The 23,357-nt window shown below is 41.3% G+C and overlaps 1 protein-coding gene across 3 annotated transcripts in view; it reads right to left on the bottom strand.

Annotated features, from left to right (window-relative positions):
- The window catches only part of tnrc6ba (trinucleotide repeat containing adaptor 6Ba), a 140,570-nt gene extending 119,299 nt beyond the window's left edge, over positions 1 to 21,271 (bottom strand). For 2 of the 3 annotated variants that reach the window (XM_055663122.1, XM_055663123.1), the window contains exon 1: positions 21,009 to 21,271. The gene's annotated coding sequence lies outside the window, so the exon portion shown is untranslated. The remainder of the gene's footprint in view (positions 1 to 21,008) is intronic. The other variant, XM_055663124.1, reaches the window with a different exon arrangement.
- Positions 21,272 to 23,357: the final 2,086 nt, after the last annotated feature.

Raw genomic sequence — 23,357 nt, 5'->3', positions numbered from 1 at the left:
GCCGAGTATCAACACCAGCCTGTGTTCCACAGACTGTATTTTAATTTATCATGGACCAAACCAATCCACTCAACCACCTAAAGGAAACGATTAACCAAACTGAAAATTAGCAAGTTGTGAACTTCTCCTTAGTTCCTAAAATAAACTTATGCTCGTATAGAAAAAAAGATTCTATTTTCTGGGTCTAATCTGGAAGCTTTAACGTAATGCATTCATCTATTTTATCACCAGTGTTGAATCTGGACTTCAATTTCTTTCAAGGTTTATTGAGCAAAGGTATTATGCAGCTATAATGCCCTCCATGATGTTTGGGACAAACACCCATCATTTATTTATTTTCCTCTGTACTCCACAATTTGAGATTTGTAATAGAAAAAAAATCACATGTGGTTAAAGTGCACCATCACCTTTGCAAACTATTATTGCTGTTTATCAACATGAGGACCAAAGTTGTGCCAATGAAAGCCAAAGTAGCCATTATGGGACTGAGAAACAAGAATAAAACTGTTAGAGACATCAGCCAAACATTAGGCTTACCAAATCAACTGTTTGGAACATCATTAAGAAGAAAGAGAGCACTGGTGAGCTTACTAATCGCAAAAGGACTGGCAGGCCAAGGAAGACCTCCACAGCTGATGACAGAAGAATTCTCTCTATAATAAAGAAAAAGCCCCAAATACCTGTCCGACAGATCAGAAATACCCTTCAGGAGTCAGGTGTGGATTTGTCAATGACCATTGTCTGCCGAAGACTTCATGAACAGAAATACAGAGGCTGCACTGCAAGATGCAAACCACTGGTTAACCGCAAAAAATAGGATGGCCAGGTTACAGTTTGCCAAGAAGTACTTAAAAGAGCAACCACAGTTCTGGAAAAAGGTCTTGTGGACAGATGAGATGAAGATTAACTTATATTAGAGTGATGGCAAGAGCAAAGTATGGAGGAGAGAAGGAACTGCCCAAGGTCCAAAGCATACCACATGATCTGTGAAACACTGGGGTGTTATGGTCTGGGCATGTATGGCTGCTGAAGATATTGGCTCACTTATCTTCATTGATGATACAACTGCTGATGGTAGTAGCATAATGAATTCTGAAGTGTATAGACACATCCTATCTGCTCAAGTTCAAACAAATGCCTCAAAACTCATTGGCCGCGGTTCAATCTGCAGTAAGACAATGATCCCAAACATACTGCTAAAGCAACAAAGGAGTTTTTCAAAGCTAAAAACTGGTCAATTATTGAGTGGCAAAGTCAATCATCCGATCTGAACCCAATTGAGCATGCCTTTTATATGCTGAAGATAAAACATGCATAAGCTAAAGATGGCTGCAATACAGGCCCGGCAGAACATCACCAGAGAAGACACCCAACAACTGGTGATGTCCATGAATCGCAGACTTCAAGCAGTCATTGCATGCAAAGGATATGCAACAAAATACTAAACATGCCTACTTTCATTTACATAACAGTGCTGTGTCCCAAACATTATGGTGCCCTGAAATGGAGGGGACTATGTATACACATTGCTGCAATTTCTACATGGTGAAACCAAAATATATAAAAATTGCCTTTATTAAAATCTGACAATGTGCACTTTAACCACATGTGATTTTTTTTCTATTACAAATCTCAAATTGTGGAGTACGGAGGCAAATAAATAAATGATGGGTCTTTGCCCCAAACATTACTGGAAGACCACTATGTTAAAATAGCTTATATAAGAAAGTAGGCTATTTTCTTCTTCATTGTCTGCAATAATCATGGTTTATATGCCATCTCAACTCTTAACCTTCTGAACTAACCTTTCCTATTTGAAAATACAGCAAATCTAGGTTGAATTTGTTTCAGAGATATTTACCAACATCTAAGCTTTCTTTAGGCCATAAGGTCTGAAAATTTGATCGTTTTTAGTTCCATTAGTTACTCATGTTCCTTTTCTCTATAAATAATATTTTAAAGTTCCTTATTTGCACCACTTTTATTTTGGATCACTTTCAATTTCAATATAAAATTCTATGATGATGATGGTTCCCTGGAGACACCTTCACAACAACAATATTGCAGATTATCAAGTGTTGCACAAAAATAGGTTTAAAATTCATCCTTCCTAGTTGTCCCATTATATATACTTCGAGGAAACTGGCACAATTAATAAACATCCTCTACTGGTTTGTTCAGTCTACGTGAAGATTAAAGATTCCAATTACTATACTGGTCTTGTTACATTCTTGTTTAATTTTCGGATTACAGCCTGCCTAACTCACCAACACCCTGTTAACATAGGTGGGGGAAAAGTGAGGGCAGGGAAAAAGAAGAAGAAATGGCACCATCACCTACTTCAACGTTTTGGCTCTTAGTCCCACCATCATCGTCAATATCCTGACTATCTAAGCTAAGAAATGTTCTATTTATTCAATAGTTCTCCCTTAGCTAGCATTTCTCTTTATAGTGGCATTACAACCATCACATCACACCTGAGAGAAGGAAGAGAAAGCTAATTAACCATGCCTCTTGATTGGTTTACAGCTTGCTGAAAAAAATGTATGCCTGATTGTTGGGTGAGATAGTTGCAATGTTTCCAACAGTCAAAAAATTTGACATATTCACAGTCAAGATTTGTATTAGAGATTGATCATTTGGGCAAAGGACCAACAGTAAACTGGCACCCGTGTTCATCACTAGTCCTTTGCCCAGTGGGAGGATACAAAATCCACAACAAATTAAAAAAAAATGTGCAAGGTATTACATAGGAAAAGAAGCGCATCAGATCCTAAAAAAAGGAATAACATTATGAAGTATGCAGTGGGGCAAATACAGAATAGCAAAATTACCACAAGGACAACATTTTGAACAGAAGCAATCAATAGAAGATTTAAAAAGTAACTGTACATTCTAAAAATACATAAAATGCAAATATGAACATTGCACAGCAAAATAAATCCACGATTAAAAATAAATCTGCACCAAATTATCAATTCAGACCACATCTCAAGAAGGTCGTTATTTTCTTAGGGAATTAAAAATGAAACAGCTTTTTTTTAAGCAATATATTGCAAATATAAGGATTTGCCATTTGAAATCTTCCCTAAATATGGCGTTTATTGTTTTTCTCAATGAGGTAGGGTACATTGCATTTTGGAAAAAAAATTGCATATTTCTCATTCCCATTTAACGCTCACCAATCTCAAGTGCGTCTCAACCGATGAGAGACCGGCAAAATAAGACAAAAGATCGCTGCGACGGTTGAAAGCCAGCCAAATACCGGGACAGGAAATAAAAAACTACATTAAAAAAAAATACGAACATCGACACACACACACAAACACACACACAGTGGGAACTTGAAAATTGCAATAGAATTCTGGTCTCGCTCTCTCTGTAGTAAAGTAGTTTTTGCTGGGTACTGAGGTCCTGATGAATGGTTGCTTGCAGGCACCGCCTCCCCAAAACGCAACGCTGTTTTGCATACGCTTAATTGCTGTCACACATTTTTGGCAGTTTGCCCATCTCATAACCAAACAGACGACTCTCGCTGAAAAGGTGGGAGGTGGCAGAGAAAGCAGAACCCCGTGTAGTTTTCACAACATCGCACTGAAAGAATTATGCCGAGGTGACTAGAGAAAATGGAGGCTGGAATTTGAAGAACAGTAGGGAAAGAACTTTATTAACCCTTGGCTGCCATAAACAGATTCATTGGTCTGAATTAAAACACACGTTTCAAATTATACTGCACATAACGAATAGGAGTTCATCAGATATTGGGGCATTTGAAATCAAAAAGATCTTCCTGGAAATAAAAACTCAATCAAGAAACAGTTCTGGTGTTATCCATTCCACAATTTTCCTGAGCATTTCAACAGGGAAATAATCAATTGTTTTTTAATCTGTGATGACTGAGGAAAGAATATTTAAAAGCAAAGAGAAAGACAAAATTGTGCTTGGTTGTGATGGTTTGCACTAATCATGCTAATCACAAATGGATGACCTACAGCCATCCTATTGAACAAATCACAAATCAAACTACTTGGGAGATTGCACAATGAGATGGTATGTTCCATTGTTCAACTAACATTGCGTTATCTCAATTTAGATGAATGTGGTCAAAAATCACTTGATACCATGCACTACAAAAATCTACTGTTCATTCTTGCAAGTTTCAATTGACCCAACAACTATAGTTTGTATTATGGCGAGGCAAATAGTAGTTCTTCCTAGATTTGTGTCGGCTCCAATTTATTTTTCCAAGTGGAGAAGTCCAGATGAATACTTACATCAATTGATGGATTTGCAGATCAGCCCAGATCATTCCCAGAATACAGATGGGCAACATTTACAATTTCACTTCAAGGTGCATTTCACAGCTCAATGGACATAATATTAAACGCTTCACACAACTGTTGTCAAATTGTGCGAGTTCCACTCTTCCTGTTTTTGTTATAATGCAGTTTTAGACAATGTGCTAACCAACAGCAATTCAATGAACATTTATATATACATATACAATAATAACATACAATAAACAACACACATACAATAATAAGCTAGTTTTCAGATGAGGAATAGGTGCATTTTTAAAAGTCCTTTTTATCAGGAATTAGTTATTTTTATTAATTTCTTCAGAAAAACAATCCCGAGACAAACCTAAATAGCCATGTAAATGTCTGTATCAAAATCCGTACAAGTTGGCGTACAATTTTATCACATGTAGAAAGTTCATGTACATTCTCCCAAATTCTATTCATTCCCTTGGTGAAGAATTTGCCATGTGTAGTTTCATATTCCACTGTTACAGCATCTCATTTTGTTACTGCATATCTTACATATTTTACAAAGATTTTACTAGCTTAGATTATGCTACAATATCTTTGTACAACTACCTCAGCACGGCATGCAGGTGCAGCAGGCAGTAAAGAAAGCGAATGGTATGTTGGCTTTCATAGCAAACGGATTTGAGTATAGGAGCAGGGAGGTTCTACTGCAGTTGTACAGGGTCTTGGTGAGACCACACCTGGAGTATTGCGTACAGTTTTGGTCTCCAAATCTGAGGAAGGTCATTATTGCCATAGAGGGAGTGCAGAGAAGGTTCACCAGACTGATTCCTGGGATGTCAGGACTGTCTTATGAAGAAAGACTGGATAGACTTGGTTTATACTCTCTAGAATTTAGGAGATTGAGAGGGGATCTTATAGAAACTTACAAAATTCTTAAGGGGTTGGACAGGCTAGATGCAGGAAGATTGTTCCCGATGTTGGGGAAGTCCAGGACAAGGGGTCACAGCTTAAGGAGAAGGGGGAAATCCTTTAAAACCGAGATGAGAAGAACATTTTTCACACAGAGAGGTGTGAATCTCTGGAACTCTCTGCGACAGAGGGTAGTCGAGGCCAGTTCATTGGTTATATTTAAGAGGGAGTTAGATGTAGCCCTTGTGGCTAAGGGGATCAGGGGGTATGGAGAGAAGGCAGGTACAGGATACTGAGTTGGATGATCAGCCATGATTATATTGAATGGCGGTGCAGGCTCGAAGGGCCGAATGGCCTACTCCTGCACTTATTGAACCTTTCTTTATACTCACCATATTAAGTCAAACTCCAAGCAGTATATTTTACTGAACCACAAAAGGGAAATGATGTAGCATGCTACAAAAAAGGGATCAGATTGCTATCCCCATGAAGCCCAATATTTTATCTGATCTTAAACACATCTATTCAACTTCAAATCATATCCTTCAATGTATTTTCAATCCAAGGGTCATAAATAGGATTTGAAATCTGAATTTTAAGAGACTTGAGCACCACCGAGGGAGCATTGCACTATCACAGATATAACCTTTCAGATTTGAAGCCAAGGCCCTCTCAGATAAATGCAAAAAATGCCACGGCATTCTGTTGAAGAGTAGCATAGATATCCGAGTACTTCCAATATTTATGATTCAATTAACATCACTCCAAACATTTGGATCATACTGCTCATTGTTAAAACATATACTGCACAAATTGGTTGTATGTTTCCTACCTGACAACATTAACATTATCTGCAATAACAGCATTGTGAATTAAGCTATGCAAATACTAGTATTTTTATTTGCTTTATATAATCAAATAGACTCTCAACAGACTCTCAACAATATTTTTACTCATACACACTGTATTTTGCAGCTCGTAAAATATTCAGACTTGCTTTCTCCACTTGATTGTTTTTAAATGAACAAAGCATAAAAATATCCATGACCTTGCATTGAAATTTTCAACGATATTACCAAGGATACAAACCACCATTCCGTAACCTCAACCTAGACCACAAGCTACCAAGAATAAGAGAAGTAAGGCCAAAAAGTATCTACTGTTAACACAATATATTGAAAGCAAAACAGAAAACGCTGGAAACACTCAGAATGTCACTGCAATTGAGGAAAGTGGCAAATTTAGCATTTTGCATTAAAGACCCTTCATCAATACTGATGACGCTTTGACGAATGAACTGTGACAATCATTAATCGTTGCCTTTTTCACAGATGCCAATTGAAACCTTGACTGTGTCCTGTACTTCCCATTTCCAATTTTCTGTATCTCCACTTTTCCTTTGATTTTCAATACCAAAATACCCCTCTAGACCGCTATACACAAAATATTTCAATATCACGTGTTGCTCACTAGATAAATGATATCTCCGTTAATGTTTGCAACAGAACTTCTTAGCGGCAAATGAACAAAATTGCTGAAGTATGTACAAAAAACATTTTTTTTTAAAAATATGTCTAGTTTCTTTGTGAACATTTTCTAGAGCAGGAAGAAAACTACTTCTACATTGTTAGCTACAGCTTTCTGACTAAATATTAGCCAACCAATCATCACAACTTTTGTAACAGCTGGAATTACAACAATGTAATCTTCTATACCTAATGGATTATATCTATTTTAATTAATTAATACCTTCAGGAAGGACGCACAAAGTCACCCATTGATACACAAGGATAAACACCTTAAGATGGAGAAAAGCTAGCTACTTAAGGATGTTATTTTAGCCTGGGAGCTGACCCAACAACATTTCAGAAATCAGAATACACAGTTTTCCAAATCATTTAATGCGCAGCATCAGATACAATGATAGGTTTAGATGAGAAGCATAAATTGTATCAAAATCCAGTTCTCTTCCATCTTCTGAAACCTATCCTATATGATCAAATATTTTACCTTGCAAAACCATATGCAGCTCAGCATTATATTCTGTCTGATAATCACTTCTGTGCAGCTTTTTCGGTTGGGTTAAAGCATTTGTTTCTGTGCTGCAGACTTACGATATCTTGTATAAGAAAACAAAATTGCATTTTTCCCCAAGAGACCATAAGACATTGTAAATTAAAGAATAAAGTCTGGGTCAAACCAGCAACAGGTAATTAACATATTAGAATAACTTGCGTCAGACATAGAATACATTCATTACTTAATTCTTCAGACTTTTTCCTAGCTGGCTTTCTACTTACTACTTCCATAACCCTAAGGCTTTACAAATTTCCACTTCCCCTTTCCTAACTTCCACCACTTCATTAATCCATCACTGTACATTCATTGCTAAACTCTCAGAGAATAATTTTAAAATTCTTATCCTTGTTTGGAGAATCCCTCAAAGACTTGCCCACCAAAGTGATTCTCCACAACCACATCCCTCCTCAAACTCTCTCTATCATCTCTTCCAACTATCATCTCTTCCAAACTCATTACCCTCCAAGCACTTTACCGACTGCAGACTTCAGACACTCCCAAACTCAATTACTACACTGTTGGTAACCATGACTTCAGTTGCAGGGCCTTAAACTCTGTCATTTCCTCCCAGCCTCCCTTTCTTCCTTTAAGATTTGCCTTGAAAACTATCACAACAATCAAACTTTTGGCGATTTGAACTCATCCTCTATGTGGCTCAGTGTCAAGTTTTGTTTGATAATCGCACTGTGAAGCCACTTAAATTTAATAAGGTAGAATACATGTTATTCTTGTTAAAACCAACTCCCACAACTACAAACTGACATATGTTATTTAAAACATTCTAAAACCTTACCACCATTAATACTGCACGAATCACATGTGATGAAATACTCTACACCTACATGGATGCATGCAGCTCCATCAACACTCAAGAAATTCAATGCCAACAGAATAACGCTTTGCACTTCCTCAGTCACTGGTGCACCATCTACAGAATGCCGAGGTGCTCACTTGGGCTATTCCAATATCATCTCCAAAACCTGTAACCTGTAGCACCAAAGAAAACAGCAGCAGGCTCACTGGACACAGCCACCTGTTGGTTTCTTTCCAAACCTTACACTATCCTCATTTGGAAATATCAGTATTTTTTTCAACATCACTACACCTGGAACCCTCTCCAGAAACACATGGGAGTATCTTCACCATATGACCAGCAATGGCTCAACAAAGCAGCTTATTACTAACTTCACAGAGCAAACAGGGAAGGGCAATAATTGGTGACCCATTGATTTCAGCTTATAGCCTATGTTCAGGCCCACCCCTGTTGTCTGGCATCCGCTCGATTGATTTGAGCTTCTAACGTATCCTGGTATTCGCTGCTGGCATCCCTGGTAGACATGGAGATCATACTTCGACTTCTAGTACAGCACAGGCTCGACCTTCTTGAAAGTCTTGAAACTGGACTTCAGCAGAGATTGAATCTCCCAGTTCATTCAACATTTATGCTTAGTATAGACCCCAATAGTCTTTGGTGGAATGCAGTTGTCAATGCATTTCTTGATGAAACCAGTAATGACTAAGGTAGACACAAAAAGCTGGAGTAACTTGGCACCATCTCTGGAGAGCAGGAATGGGTGATGTTTCGGGTCGAGAACCTTCTTCAGACTGATTAGGGATAAGGGAAATGAGAGATGTAATCGGTAATCTGGAGATATAATGAACGACGAATAAAAGATATGCAAAAAAGTAACAATGATAAAGGAAACAGGCCATTGTTAGCTGTTTGTAGGGTGAAAACGAGAAGCTAGTGTGATGGGTGGGGGAGGGATAGTGAGAGAGGGAATGCCGGGGCTACCTGAAGTGAGAGAAATCAATATTCATACCAGTGGGCTGTAAGCTGCCCAAGCGAAATATGAGGTACTGTTCCTCCAATTTGCATTTAGCCTCACTCTGACAATGGAAGAGATCTAGGACAGAAAAGTCTGTGAAGGAATGGGAAGGAGAATTAAATTGTCCGGCAAGGTGAGATCAGGAAGGTTCAGTCTAAGGTGTATATTCATTGTCTGGATGTAGTGATCTTGAACATGTTCCCATCCTCCGAGTCAAGCCAGTCATCCTCTTCAGTCTATTGCTGTGTTGCTCTCATTGTTGCTGCCTCGTGTTTCAATGCCAGTCTGAAAGCAGGCAGCAGCAGCACCGGCAGCTGATCTGACGGGGTGAAATGAAGGGAAGGGATTGGTGTACTTTGGTGGTATAGCAGTGGTCTAGAATGTTAAACTCAGTGTGAGGCAGGAGACATGCTGCTGGTATTTGCGCAGTACGGGCCTGAGATTTGCTTGATTGAAGTCATCAACGATGATGAACAGAACATCAAGATTCTCCATCTCAACAGTGTGTAATTCATCCAGTGTAATCTTAGCATTGGCTTGGAATGGTACATTAACCACAAACAAGATGATAGACATAAATTCCCTCGGTGGATAAAAGGTACACAAATTTATGATTAGGTATTCCAGTTGAGGGGAGAAGAATTGAGCCAAGATTGTAAAATCTTACCCGTGGATTCTGTACAGTCCATATGATGAATAGAGAAACGCTCAGGTTAAACATTCAATTAAAAATCGACAATGAGGTGCAAAAGACAATATTAAAACAAAATTAAACAGAATAGTCTGTCAAACATAGAGAAACAAAAAATTGCAAATGCTGGAATCTTGAGCAAAAAGCACTGCTGGAGGAACTCAGCATGCCAGGCAGTATCTGGAATAAAAATGGTCAGACAACATTTTGGGTTTTCAACATAAACAATAAAATGGGTCGCTAAAATTCTGAGCAAAGCACAAATCAGACGAGAAGTCTTAGAAGTGCCAGCACAGTAAACAAACATGAAGAGCATTAAATATACATTTCAAAACAGAAGAACATATCTGAAGTTAATCTGCCATAACATTAAACACAAGAAGCACTTTAATATATTTACAATGAGTAAAAGCTAGATAAATGGACACCTTTGGATTCATAAGGACATCTCTGTGCTGGCACCCAAAGACAATACATTTTCAAACTCTGTCCACAGTATGTGGTTTAACTCCCATAGCATAGGTCTGGCATTCCACTGCAATAGTACAAATAATTATTGCACAAGGACTTCTTCTGCTTTCTCCAGTGGGCATTGAGGATTTCATAGCACTATACTGAAGTATAGCGTGTGATACAAGCATCATCGTTCGACAAATATAATTAAATTAGACTTTGTGCCATTTTCACACTTTTTTGTAGAAGCATTGTTAAACACTGAACTGGCTACCCCACTTCCAACAGTGCTTTATTGGCCGTAAAAAAAACACTTCCCAAAGTAAAAGAAAGCCTTAAATAAAAACAAGGTTTATTCCGGGGATTACTACAATACAAAATAGGACTATCCCAACACCAACTAGTTTTTTACGACCTACAGAACAGATTAAAAACAATACAATAGAGCTTCAAACGACAATGCTAAAGGGCAATGCTAAAAACCCAAGCATAAGCACATGACCAACATTTTGAAAACAAAAGTTCTCAATGTACCAGACGTTTTACAATGTAACAACAGGATTACAAAAAAAAAAATCACTGACAGTATGTAGAGAAATGGATGAGGGCTGAGGGCTTGAAAATGTCATTTAAAAGGATACTTTTTTAAAGTTTTAGTTTCAGTATTTGATATCAACAGAACTTCAGCTGTTCAAAAAACTTGCAACAGATTACAAAACTAGTCAGTCCATTACTAAATTATGATGCTTAAATTAAATTAAATCTATTAGAATATTAGCACCGTTAAACTTGAAGAGTTGCTTACCTTTTAATATCAGATTTGCATGGGAGAAGTAAACTCACGATTCAAATTGTACACCAGTTACATGCTCAGCTTGTAATTTTTCATACTTGATTAGTTTGGATGCGCTAATCAATATTTGAAAATGGCATGTGTAGTATCATCAAAACATTGGAAGATGAAACAGAGAATGCTCTTGCATAGATGTCTGCAGAGGACATTTGAAACTGATGCAGATAACTCTGATGCAGATAACTAGCGAATCAATTTATGATTTCTAGCTAGAATTATTCCTTCTCAGATAGACATTTTGATAATTATTTTGAGCGCTTACACAAAGTACTAAAATTAAATGTTTTCTTTAAAAGTTTTTTTCAAAGTCACATAAAACTCAAAAGAACTCGGGCAAATTTCAAACTGGCTTGAAAAGCATGGGAGCGTTAGACAATGTTCCAACAGCCCAATGGTACAAATTAACCTTTCCAAAGGTCTATTGAGTCATCTGAATAGGCACTTTTATTTATCCTATAAAAATCAATATACGAGAATTATACTTGCACAATCTTAAAGAATGTTGACCTAATTGCAATTTTGTTGTGTGGTATTGAGTCATCATTTTTGTTTAGTCTACAGGTTGACAGGAGATCCTATTGAACTGGTTCAAGGTCAAAGGTATCAATATGTTAAACCTTACATGACCTCAACAAACCACAGCTGAAGCTTAAGAGACTGCATGTAATCAAACAGAATGGATACAATTATTGATACAGAGCAAGGTGAGCAGGTCGAGGTACTTGCCCAGAGAGGAGGAAGAGGCTGCTAACATCATTATATTTAAGAGGGAACTGAAGAGGCATTTAGTGATAAAATAGTAAGATTAAACGAGTACTTACCAGTACGAAGTTTGATCTGTATTTTATGAGGAGTTACGATGAGGGATTACGTGAAGAACCCACCCAGCGCGCAGGCGCGGCATACTTCCAAGCAGCGGTGTGGAATCACAGATAGACACTAGTTGAAGTAAAGATAGTGAAGACCAACGAGACATTAGTCCGAATTTGATCTATATAATGAGGGTGGGAGCGGAGGGCACGTAATCCCTCATCGTAACTCCTCATAAAATACAGATCAAACTTCGTACTGGTAAGTACTCGTTTAATCTTACTATTTTACTTCGGAGTCACGTGAGTGACTACGTGAAGACTTCAAAGGTCTGTGATTTCAAACCGTGTAACAGTTATATCACTCACTGCCGAAAGGTCATCGAGGGAGGAAGTGGTAGCTAGAGACCAACAAGTTTGTTTAGTTATAAAAGAAATATTTTATTAAACTATAACAAAAACAAAATAGCTCCCATGGGCTTTAAATCATAACTTTGCGGTTTGTAAAACAGTATCCGCAAAGACGTCCTGTTCCATCAGCGGTTTGTTGTAAAATCGTTGGAATGTCGATTCCCTTGACCATCCCGCTGCCCTGAGGATGTGGTCGAGGGGAACCTGCATCCTATCCGCCGCTGAGGTGGACGCTGCCCTGGTTGAATGGGATTTAAAAACATTAGTGTTAATCCCTGCCATGCTGAGGACCTGTTTCAACCATCTGGATAATGTTTGGCTGGTTACCCGTCCAAAAGGCTTCCTGTGGCTAACCCATAAGGCTTTCTCTCTCCCTCTTAGCGTTTGGGTAGTGTCTAGATAATGTTGAAGGTGGGTCACCACACACAGCCTAGGTTCTGGAGGGTAAGCCCGGAAGATCATCGGGGAGTTTGATGTACCTGGTCTACTTTGTTTTACCAACCCCGGCATAGTGAAAGTAATGGTATCTGGGGTGGTCACCATGTAGTTTAGATTAAGCTGATGGAGCGACTGGACCCTTTGAGCTGAGACAAGCGCCATGAGCATGAGGGTTTTGTAAGTGGCCTGTTCCAGGCTCAGGGATCCCACCGGAGGCCAACCTCGAAGGTGTGTGAGAACTACACTCACATCCCACATGTGAGTGTATCTAGGTGTAGGGGGTTTGGTATTAAAGATCCCCTTAAGGAGTCTGATGACTAGAGGGTGGGATCCCACACTATGCTGTTCTATCGGCATTAGATATGCGGACAGTGCGCTCCGAGCCGTGTTGATGGCATTGTAGCTCATCTTGAGATCATGGTGCAGGTGGGCCAGGAACTCCAGCACATCCGAGATCGAAGTCGTCGTGTAGGATGTCCCTGCGTCCAGACAGTACTGTTCCCATTTCCTGATGAAGGTCAGGTACTGTTTCTTGGTGGAAACTCGCAGGGATGCCGACATGGTGGTGATTTTTCTGTCTGATAACCCCAATCCCCGGTAAGGCCTGTTCAAAATCTGGAAACCAGGAGTTTCAATTTTTGGTGGCATGGATGGCTAATGCCAGTTACCGGGTGAGTCAATAATTGGGGGTGGTGTTGAAGGACCATTGGTGTCTCTACCACCATGTCGTGGAACATTGGGAACCATGGTTGGGTAGGCCAGTCGGGCACGACCAGAATGCCAGAGGCTGAGTCTGCCTGAATTTTCTGGAGTACCCGACTGATGAGGCAGAAGGGAGGGAAAGCATAGAAAAAGAAATTTCCCCAGTCCAGCGTGAAGGCATCTACCGCTGCTGCCTCTGGGTCTGGTTCCCAAGCCACATACATGGGTAGTTGGTGATTTAACCTAGACGCAAACAAATCTATATCTGGCGTACCATATTGCTTGATAATTTTAGCAAATGATTTTGGGTCCAACATCCATTCGATGTTGTCGTTGAATTTTCGTGACCTGGTGTCCGCCTCTAAATTTAGCTTGCCTGGTAAATAGGCAGCTGATAGCCAAATATGTCTCTCGACACACCATTGCCAGATTATAGCAGTTAATTTGTCGCATGATACTGATTTAATGCCACCCATGTGCTGGATATAAGATACTGCCGTAGTGTTGTCGATCATAATTCTAACATGCACGTGTCGCATACCAGATGCATATGCTTTTAGCCCATAAAAGGCGGCGAGCATTTCCAAAAAGTTAATGCCCAGTGAGTGTAGTAGCGATGCCTCTGAATTAGTCCATCTGCCACCTGTGCTGTCTTTGGAGTTAGTAGCTCCCCAGCCTAAAGCACTGGCATCCGTTGCAATGGTTATGTTAGGATTGGTTACGGTGATAGGACTGTGACTGTGCCAAATATTGTCAACCCACCACTGAAGTTCTAATTTGGCTTCAGCGGGTAAATCCATTTTGCGATCATAATGCCCCCTATGAAGGCGTAATGCATGAGTCCTTGCTCTTTGGAGATTTTGATAATGCAAGGGCCCATGTTGGGCAGCCGGAAATGCTGCTACTATAGAGCCAATAACTCTGGCTACATGCCGTATTCTAGGTTGCGGTGTGGCAATTAAATGGCTACAAGCTTCAATGAGTGAAACTGTTTTGTTTCTGGGCAGAGTGACAGTCATGTGAATCGTGTCAATAGTGAAGCCTAAGTAATCCATGTTAGTAGTAGGCTCCAATATTGATTTATCTGGGTGGAGGATAAAACCCAAAGTTTCAAGGAGTTGTTTAGTGGCTAACACTCCTGCGACAGCTTGATCCCGTGTTCTTCCTAATATGAGAACATCGTCCAGATAGGCCACTACTAAATGTTTTAATTCTCTCAATTTCTTCATGGCCACTTTAAGAATTTTCGTAAATAGTCTGGGAGCTGTCGTTAAACCATTGGGCAAAGCTCGGTACTGCCATAGCTGGCCCCTCCAGATAAATTTCAGATATTTAAAGTAATCTTTATGAATGGGTACCAAATAGTAAGCATCTTTGATATCTATGCTTGCCATGTAGTATCCCTTGGAGATCAGTTGTCTGGCAGTGACAAATGTCTCCATTTTGAAATGTTGATACTCAACAGACTGATTAAGTGATGTCAGGTCAATAATAATGCGACATCCACCATCTTTTTTTAGTTTTGAGAAAAATATTTGATACAAATTCTTGCGGCTCGTGTGTGGTCATTTCTATGATGCCTTTAGCCACGAGCCGATCAAGTTCAGCTTGTCCTTCTACCTTCTCAACTGCCGAGGGAAGGAACACCCTTTGGGGCATGTGCTGCACTGTCTGTTCTGCGCCTGGTTTGAATTCAATCTTGTATCCACTAATACTGTTGAGTATAAACTGATTGTTAGTAAGGGAGCACCAAACATGCTTGAAGAACCTCAAACGTCCCCCTGTTAATACTACACCCTTTGTCTGTGTATGTTGACAGGAACCAGACCCACCTACCTCCATGTTCATTTGTGGGGTCGTTTCCGGTGGGTCTGGCCCAAGGTTGTCCGTGTTGGTGCTGCGGTGGGGCGGCGCATCTTCCCACGGCTCCGCCCTGGGCCCCGCTCTAAAAAAGAGCACTGGGGGTAGTGGGAGGCGGTCACCAGGCTTTCACCAGCTCGGTATCTGCTGGTGGCTGCCGAGGCGTGCGGCCAACTGGGTGTCTTCGCCCTGCTCGGTCCTGGCCCTGCCCTCATGAGGCCTACTGGTTTTGCCGCCTCTTCCAACTCCTTGAGCCTTTTGGCCAGATCCGCACCAAATAGCAGCGCCTGTCGTTCGGGCGCTGGAGCTTTACAGAGGCCCGCATATGTTGGGTTGAGGGCAGGCCTGATGTTGTCCCGCCGTAGGTTGTTTAGCTCGTACGTGGTGCCGCACATCAGTGCGAGGGCATCTTGCTGGGGTATGGTCAGGTCTTCCTCCCCAACTGACCGAGCAAAGGCGGTGACGGCTGCTGAGTGTAGCTTCAGGACTCGCTGCATTTTTACCTCCTGAGCCCTTATGTGCTGCCCCAGCTGGTTCCAGATCTGCCCATTTACCGTCTTGACCCTCAGCGCCTCGCAATTTTCGGGCGCGATGTAGTTGTCAAGGGCCTGCTGGACAGCCTTGTCCTGCAGCGGGTTGTTGGACAGCCTGTTTATAGTTGCCGCCATTCTGGGTGGCAACACCATCCCAGTTGTTGGTGGTGCCGCATATCGGCCCACTACACCCAGTAGCTCTTCTTCCGGCACGCCCGGCATGCTGACGATATCCTCCGCCTGCCCTTGGGATAGGCCAGCCCAGTCCTGGCCTCCCTTACTGCCCTCGAATATAGAGGGTACAGAAGGGTGTGGAGAGGAGGAGGCCAAAGCCCGTCCTCCTGGGAGATGCCGCATCTCCTCATTAATCATACGTTCGAGGAGCTGCCTCATGCAGCTCATCCGAACGTCTCCCCTTTTCGGTGGGGGAGAGTGTTCCCGTTCCTCCGAATCATCGGAGGACACCGGCCGGTCGGTTTTCTGTGTCGCCTTCCTCCCTGTGCGGGGCGTTGAGATTTGCAGCACTGGGGGCGGCTCGGTGTCGGGTGAGCGGGAGCGTTGAAAAAGCTCCTCCGCTGCGAGAGGCTGCCGTCCCGCTATGGACCCGTCCTCGGGTGGAGTAGGGCAGGCAGTCCTCCTGGCTGGTCGCTTGCGAGAGGCCATTATTCTCTCTAGCGCGACTCTGAAACAAAAAAGGCACTTACCTGAGGTCTCGTCTTTATGCTGCAGCTGGAGAGCCTGGCTCCAGCTGCTGCCGCTGTTGCACTGCTGACGTAATGCCGCGCCTGCGCGCTGGGTGGGTTCTTCACGTAGTCACTCACGTGACTCCGAAGTAAAATCAATCAATATAGATATCAAACGGGTCCAAATTTCTGGCCAATTTTTACAATTCTTCTTTTCTCAAATAGTAACATTTCAGTGCATATAAACAAAAAGATGCACAAAGAAAATGTTTATGAATAGAAAAGGCAAGGAGTAGGAAGATAATGTAAGCACGTGAGAAAGATTATCAATTCAATCCACATTGGGACAATCCTCAACAATGCTGATGTTCAACAACATAGTACTAGTTCAAACAACTAGTACTCTTATTACTGCCTTGACCTCTTTAAATGGAAAGTGATGACCAAACACTGAACATGTAAACTAAACCTTGATTAAGACCGATTTGCATTTCCCTTCCATAATAATGAATGCCTTTGCTTTAATTTTTTTTTAATTTTACCACACCCCATTTCTTCTTCTTTCACTTTCTGTTTCTCTGAGCCTTCAGTGATTACTTTGCAATCCAAATATAAACTCTGCTTAGTCTGATCCTCTTCAGTTAATCCTGCATGTAGTGCATTTTTCAGACAATTTATCTTCAACATTTGAAATTATAAGCTTTAACAAGAGATTTTTTGAACCCAGGTGTACTTCAATGTTCCCAAAAGAAATAAATGAACTTAAGTACAGCTCAAGAGCATCTGACAGAATTCATACAAATAAACAAGGTTGGTAGATAGCCTATTCACAGGACAATCTAAATATACTGAAAATGGAACAAGCATGTAGAATGAACATTTCTTTTATTACCGTACATAAAGTTAAGAGATATAGAACTTGGAAATAGTGTTTTTTCAGGATGTAAAATTTGCACCTAAAACTCTTGATACCATAATGACATAGTAGTCGCTTTCTAAAACTTCCCATATCACTACTTATTTTGAAGCCTACCTCCTATTGGCCCGATGTTTAAACTTGTCTCACTGTGCTTTTATGTAACGTCATGGGATATTTCTTCTGTTAAATTAATAATAATTGCCAGTTATAGCTTCCCTAATCAGAATATGATCATCCCTCAAATATATGTATTTCTTTTGTCTCTTACCTCAGAATACTGTTTGGCATTATCTTTAGAGATTTAGAGATAAAGGCGAACAATTGTGGAGATCGCTTTGAGGAATTATTTGAATTAATGCTGTCTAAAATTGATATGAATAACCAGAAAACAAAATCTTTCCCCAGAAAATTGCATGTATTCCACATCTTAAAAGATACAAAAAGTAAAAACTTGGTTCTCCCCCTCTCCTGCCCCTCCAACTTTTCATTTTTAAGTCTATAACCAGGAGGCTCTCTAGGGTAGTCAGGGCTCAGTTCTTGAAACTAATTCCGTACAAGATATTGTTGATGAGATCAGGATTTTTTTCTTCATGAACAGTATAATTTGTAAAATGTAGCTTCCACATGGCAATAATTGGTGAACCTGAGGTTCCATGCAACAACATGCTTCTCGATTTGAGGCACAGTGGAAATTACTCAGTACATTTACTGGGATGCAAAAGGAACTGCCATTAAACTGCCAAAAACCATCAACAATACAGATCCATCAGAATTTGCAAGCCTCAACCCATTATACAGCATTAAGATACTTTTTGACATTTGAAAATCTGGTAGCCAACTGAACATTGTAAGTCTCCTCAAAAGGCATAGTGATATTTTCCAGTTGTCCTCCTCTAGTTATGTTGATAGAGGAGTAAACACAATCCTTTACATCCACGTGACAGGGCCTAACCGAAAAACATTATTGTAATTAAACATCAACCTGGATTTATGTTTTTGAATTTCTGGATTGAGGAAAAAGGTAAATTTAATTCAGAGGTAGGTTACAACCATTGATCAAAAATTGTTTTGAAAAATACTTGAAGAAAATTGTAGTTAAACATAGCAGAATATTTCATAGACTTTTTTTTTTTTTTTAATGCCCTGTTCCAACTTGTAAAACATCTTAACAGATATTTAAACATAACTGATTTAGTTCAGCACAATGCCATAAAGAGCTCATCTTTCCTCTGCAAACAGTCAGTTGTAGAATGTGTGCAATGATGAAACATACAGGTGATGATGAAATTTTTACTGACTAAAAAGCTTTTACTCATCCGAAAGGAGATCCTGAGTAGGAACCCCCTATTAGTATTACGTCTTTCTTTCATTATACTTCAATGATCTTTGCAACCCTCTCCCCATCTGCAGTATTCGTTCTCTTCATTTCCTCTTAGTGCTCTACTCATTTTTTATGTGCTTAATTTTAATGTGACCTTCTCAGAATCCATGCTTTCAAACTACAGGATATATTTAATTGTAAATTATACTGTTCATGCACCACACCCAATATGAGTATAAATTCAAATTTATCAAAGTAGATTATTAATTTTGTCTATAACTTATGCACAATTTATTTTAGAAACAATAGCATTAAGGATGGCTCTATTCATCCAAAGCAGATGTTCACTTTTACTTTTTGGGGGAAAAAAAAGAAAAGAAACAATGATTTAATAAAGTTTCCCTTTTTATGTCACTTTTAGCCAAAAAGGCTTTGCATCCATGAATACGTGGAAATATTTCTGATTTGAATCTCTTCCAATTTCCTCACTGAGTGCACTCCCATTTATTCAAATCAATGTTTAGTGTTTAGATAAAAGTAAGTACTTAAAACACTGAAAATCTTAAATGAAATTTTAAAAATGTGTGGCTACAAAGCTCTATACATACGTTCAGGTTTTAATTTCTTCAAATTAGATGAATGAAGTAAACTAGCTTTGTTTTATTACTCAGCCCTCAAATTCTGACTGGCCACTATAGGGTTGAATGATACTTCTGCAATTGGATGGAATCCACAGCAATTCTAATCCTAGCATGGAACAAATTTCCATGAAAAAAAGCTATCTTTTATTACAAGTGAGACAAATGTGTGTAACCAGGCTGAGAATAATTAAAATAAGTGGCTGAGGAGAAGTTAATGGCCCAAGGTTACAGAATTAATAATCCCACATCAAAGAAGAGAATATTACTTTAACTCAAGAGAAAACTAACTACTTTTCTCCTCATCTCACAATCACCAGAAAAGATGTGTAAAAAAGTTATTATTATCTGCCTTTTCATTAGCCGATCGCTGAAATAGTGAGATGCCATCAGGAAAGGGTTTATGGCAGATATATGGCTATTAGTAGACGTGGCTATAATCGTCAATTAGCAGGTCTGCGGTGAGCAGTGCAGATGTAAGAGATAGTCTTGCTATCATGAAGGGTTTGGATAATTTAGAAGGAACGGAAGTGATGAGTTCAGTAACATAGGTGTTTACCAAATATAATCAGGCAGATACCAGACCCTCAAGGATGTGAAGATCAAGTGAACCAGGAATAACTAAAAAGGTGGGGTGAGGGCAGAAAAAGAGCACATCTGGGATAATGCAGTATTAACCACAATCAAACTTTCCTCTCCATTCTTTCTGTCTACCCAATCATTCTCCTTTCATCCCACCCTCCCCCAAATTATGTCTACCTTCCACTTACAACCATGCCCATTCACTGCCCAGACTGCACCTATCCTTACTTTGAATTCCGTCAGCTTCATTTCTCCGCCCACCCACACCCCTCACAAATAATCTTGTCCACCTTCCCCTTCAACCCAAACACACACCCCACTGTCTCCCAGACTGCGTCCATTCCTACTGCCATCCTCGCTGCCCTCAACCACTGGTCACCTCATTCAATCCACAGAACGTATCTGCCATCCTCATTGGCCTTAACCACTGCTGTCCATTCTCCACTTCCATCCCATTCAACTCCACAGAATACAGTCTGAAGGGTCTCGACCCAAAATGTCACCCATTCCTTCTCTTCAGAGAAACTGCCTGGCCCACTGAGTATTTTGTGTCTATCTGCAGTTCCAAACTGCACGTCCATCCCTACTTACTTCCACCCCAACCATCCACATTACCCCCAACCACTGCTGCCCATCTTCTACCATCCCATTCGCTCCCCAGACTGAATTCATCCTTACCACCACCTTATTCACCCCTCCCTGTCACACCTTCTACTATCTGCACCCCCGTATCTAATCAACCCTTCCCTCATTATCCTTTTCATCTCCGCCAGTGTCCCACCACCTACCTAGATTCCCATTCCTCTAACCTCCATCGCCAATGCATCCATTGCCCCTCCCCCTCCCCTCCCCCTCATTCCTTCGGCTCCCCGATTCCCCCTGCCAACCCTTCACTCCTCCCCCGAATCACAGTCCCTCCTAAAGCCCCGCTCCACCCCCCTCGCCTTCACCCTCCCACCCACGCGTTCCCTCTTCTTCTCCTCCTCCCTCCAAAACTCCTCACAGCCATTTGGCCCGAACTCACCGCAAACCCAGGGGCTCCCGCAGAATCTTCTGGAAAGTACCTCGGCTCTCGCGCGCCGCCGACTATCCCATTGACTTCCGATCCCCGCTATTCTTCTGAAGGGTTTTCGCTCCTTGCTCCGCGACGCAAAACGAGCCGGAGGTTTCGCCGGAAAACTTTCTCGCCGACCATCACAACACAACACAACACAACACAACTCAACTCCGCCACAGGGCACCGCCCCCTCTGGCCCTCCTACCGTCCCTCCCACTGGCTGCCCCACCGACGCCTTCGCCACCGATCCACAATACCATTGGCCACCACCAATGCCCGTCAGCACACCGGGCTGCTGTGAATGGCTCAAACGCACGTCGGTCAAGCTAAATCCCGCCCCTCCGACGCAGGATTGGACACCCCGGCCGTCGCTCAAGCCGCGAGCCCGCCCATCCGCGTGACGTCGCCACTTCTACCCGAACTCGACACGCGATTGGGCGAAAGCGCCGTCAATCACGCCGCGATGTCCCGCCCCCCTGTTGGGTAAGACGAACGTCCATCAAACGCCCCATAATAATGAGTGCGTGTGCGCCTCTCAGCATCTTTTCATTGGCCTACTGCTTACCATTACCTCACTCGAATCTTGTCAGCCAAGGCGTATAAATTGCCGTCCTTCAAAAAAACGAAAATAACCCGCCTCAGTTTTGGCTTTGTGCCTGTTGGCATGCTCCCCACAGCCCGTTGCTGGAGCGACATAGGCTCAGGGAAGCGTCCATTACAGGAGTCCCCGCCCTCCATGTTGTTTGCTGCTGTTTTACCTTGTCTGAGGAAGGTTCTGGACCTCGAACGTCGGCTGCCCCCTTTTCCCTCCACTCATGCCGCCTAAACCGCCGTTCCAGCAGTTATAGACTCATACAAACCACAACCCTTTCCCTATCACTTCTCTTTCTCCCCTGACTCTCAGTCTGAAGACGGCTCTCGACCTCTAACGTCGTCGTTCCCTCCACTGATGCCGCCAAGTCCCTCCAGCATAGAGAGTTAAGCAACATAGGAAAAGGCCCTTTCCCTATCACTTCTCTTTCTCCCCTGACTCTCTTGGTTTCTTGGTCCTCCAAAATATTCCAAATGGAATTTAAACTGGAGGTGGTGGAGGGAGGACTTAAGAAGGACTTTCTCAGTCTGAAGAAGACTCTCGACCTCAAACGTCACCCATTTCTTCTCTGCAAAGATGCTACCTGACCCGCTGAGTTACTCCAGTGTTTTGTGTTTAAGTTCCACCATGCCCTTTTTCGACCTCAAACGTCGTCTGCCCGTTTCTCTTCACAGATGCTGCCTGACCCGCTGAGTCCTTCCAGCAGCTACAGAGCCACACAACACAGGAACGGGCCCTTCAGTCCAACTAGTCTCATTTTCCCACACATTTGGCCCACACCCCTCTAAACCTTTCCTATCCATGTACAAATGTTTCAACAGTTGGTTATTTTCCCCTCAAGATTCCAGTATATGCAGTCTCTAGTGTCTGCTATTTATCTTGCATCTATCATGGCAGCAGACTAGTTCTTAATTATTTGTTCTCTGCTTTCTAATTCAAATTTCTGCCCAGGAGACCAGCAGAGGGCAGTGGATAATAGAAGTTTACATGCAATACTCCGATCTGTGAGGACTTCACGCCAATTGAACTACCTCTTTAAGGCTCTTTAAAGGCTTTAAGTTAAATATATTGTGTCTCAGCTCATTGAACTGACAAAAGCAATGCAGAAGGGAGGATTTAAAGATAATAAAGTGTTTACAGCCTATTAATTCCTCTTCAACTCCAGGAATATTGAAACCATTGTGATAATAAGAAATAAATTCTTGCACTTGTTCTGTACCTTTCAGGCCATCCGAAAGTGCTTTGCAGGTAATGAAGTGCTATTTGAAGTGTAATCACTGTTGTAATATAAGGTGCACCACATTTGATTATGAGCAGTCTTTAAGAATCCAGAAACAGCAATGTGATCTTTTCTCTTAACCAACAGTAGTTTATGGATGAGTTTCAGTTCTGGATAAAGTCCTTTGATCTTCCCTGCAAGCAATCTACCTGCGAAACAGTATCAGTTTAATGGCCTGCCTATAACAATGCACCATTCCTCAATAATCCACTGTACCACCCTCGATGTTTCTGAAGAAGTTTCCAAAGTGTGACTCAAATACACGTCCTTATGATTCAGAGGTAAGAACGTGACCATTGACCTATTATGGCACAATGCTGATGTTTACACAGGGTCAAATGATTATGGGTGGGTTGGTGTATTTGAAGGTCTAATTGGTAAAGTACAGAGGATAAGGGGGTTCATAAATAGAGATATAGAGTTCAAAACCAGAACATGATGTGTT

The sequence above is a fragment of the Leucoraja erinacea genome, chromosome 37 (assembly GCF_028641065.1).
Source record: "Leucoraja erinacea ecotype New England chromosome 37, Leri_hhj_1, whole genome shotgun sequence".
Lineage (NCBI taxonomy): Eukaryota > Metazoa > Chordata > Chondrichthyes > Rajiformes > Rajidae > Leucoraja > Leucoraja erinaceus.
Note: the sequence above shows the minus strand (reverse complement) of the source record. Positions and strands in the feature narration are given on the sequence as shown.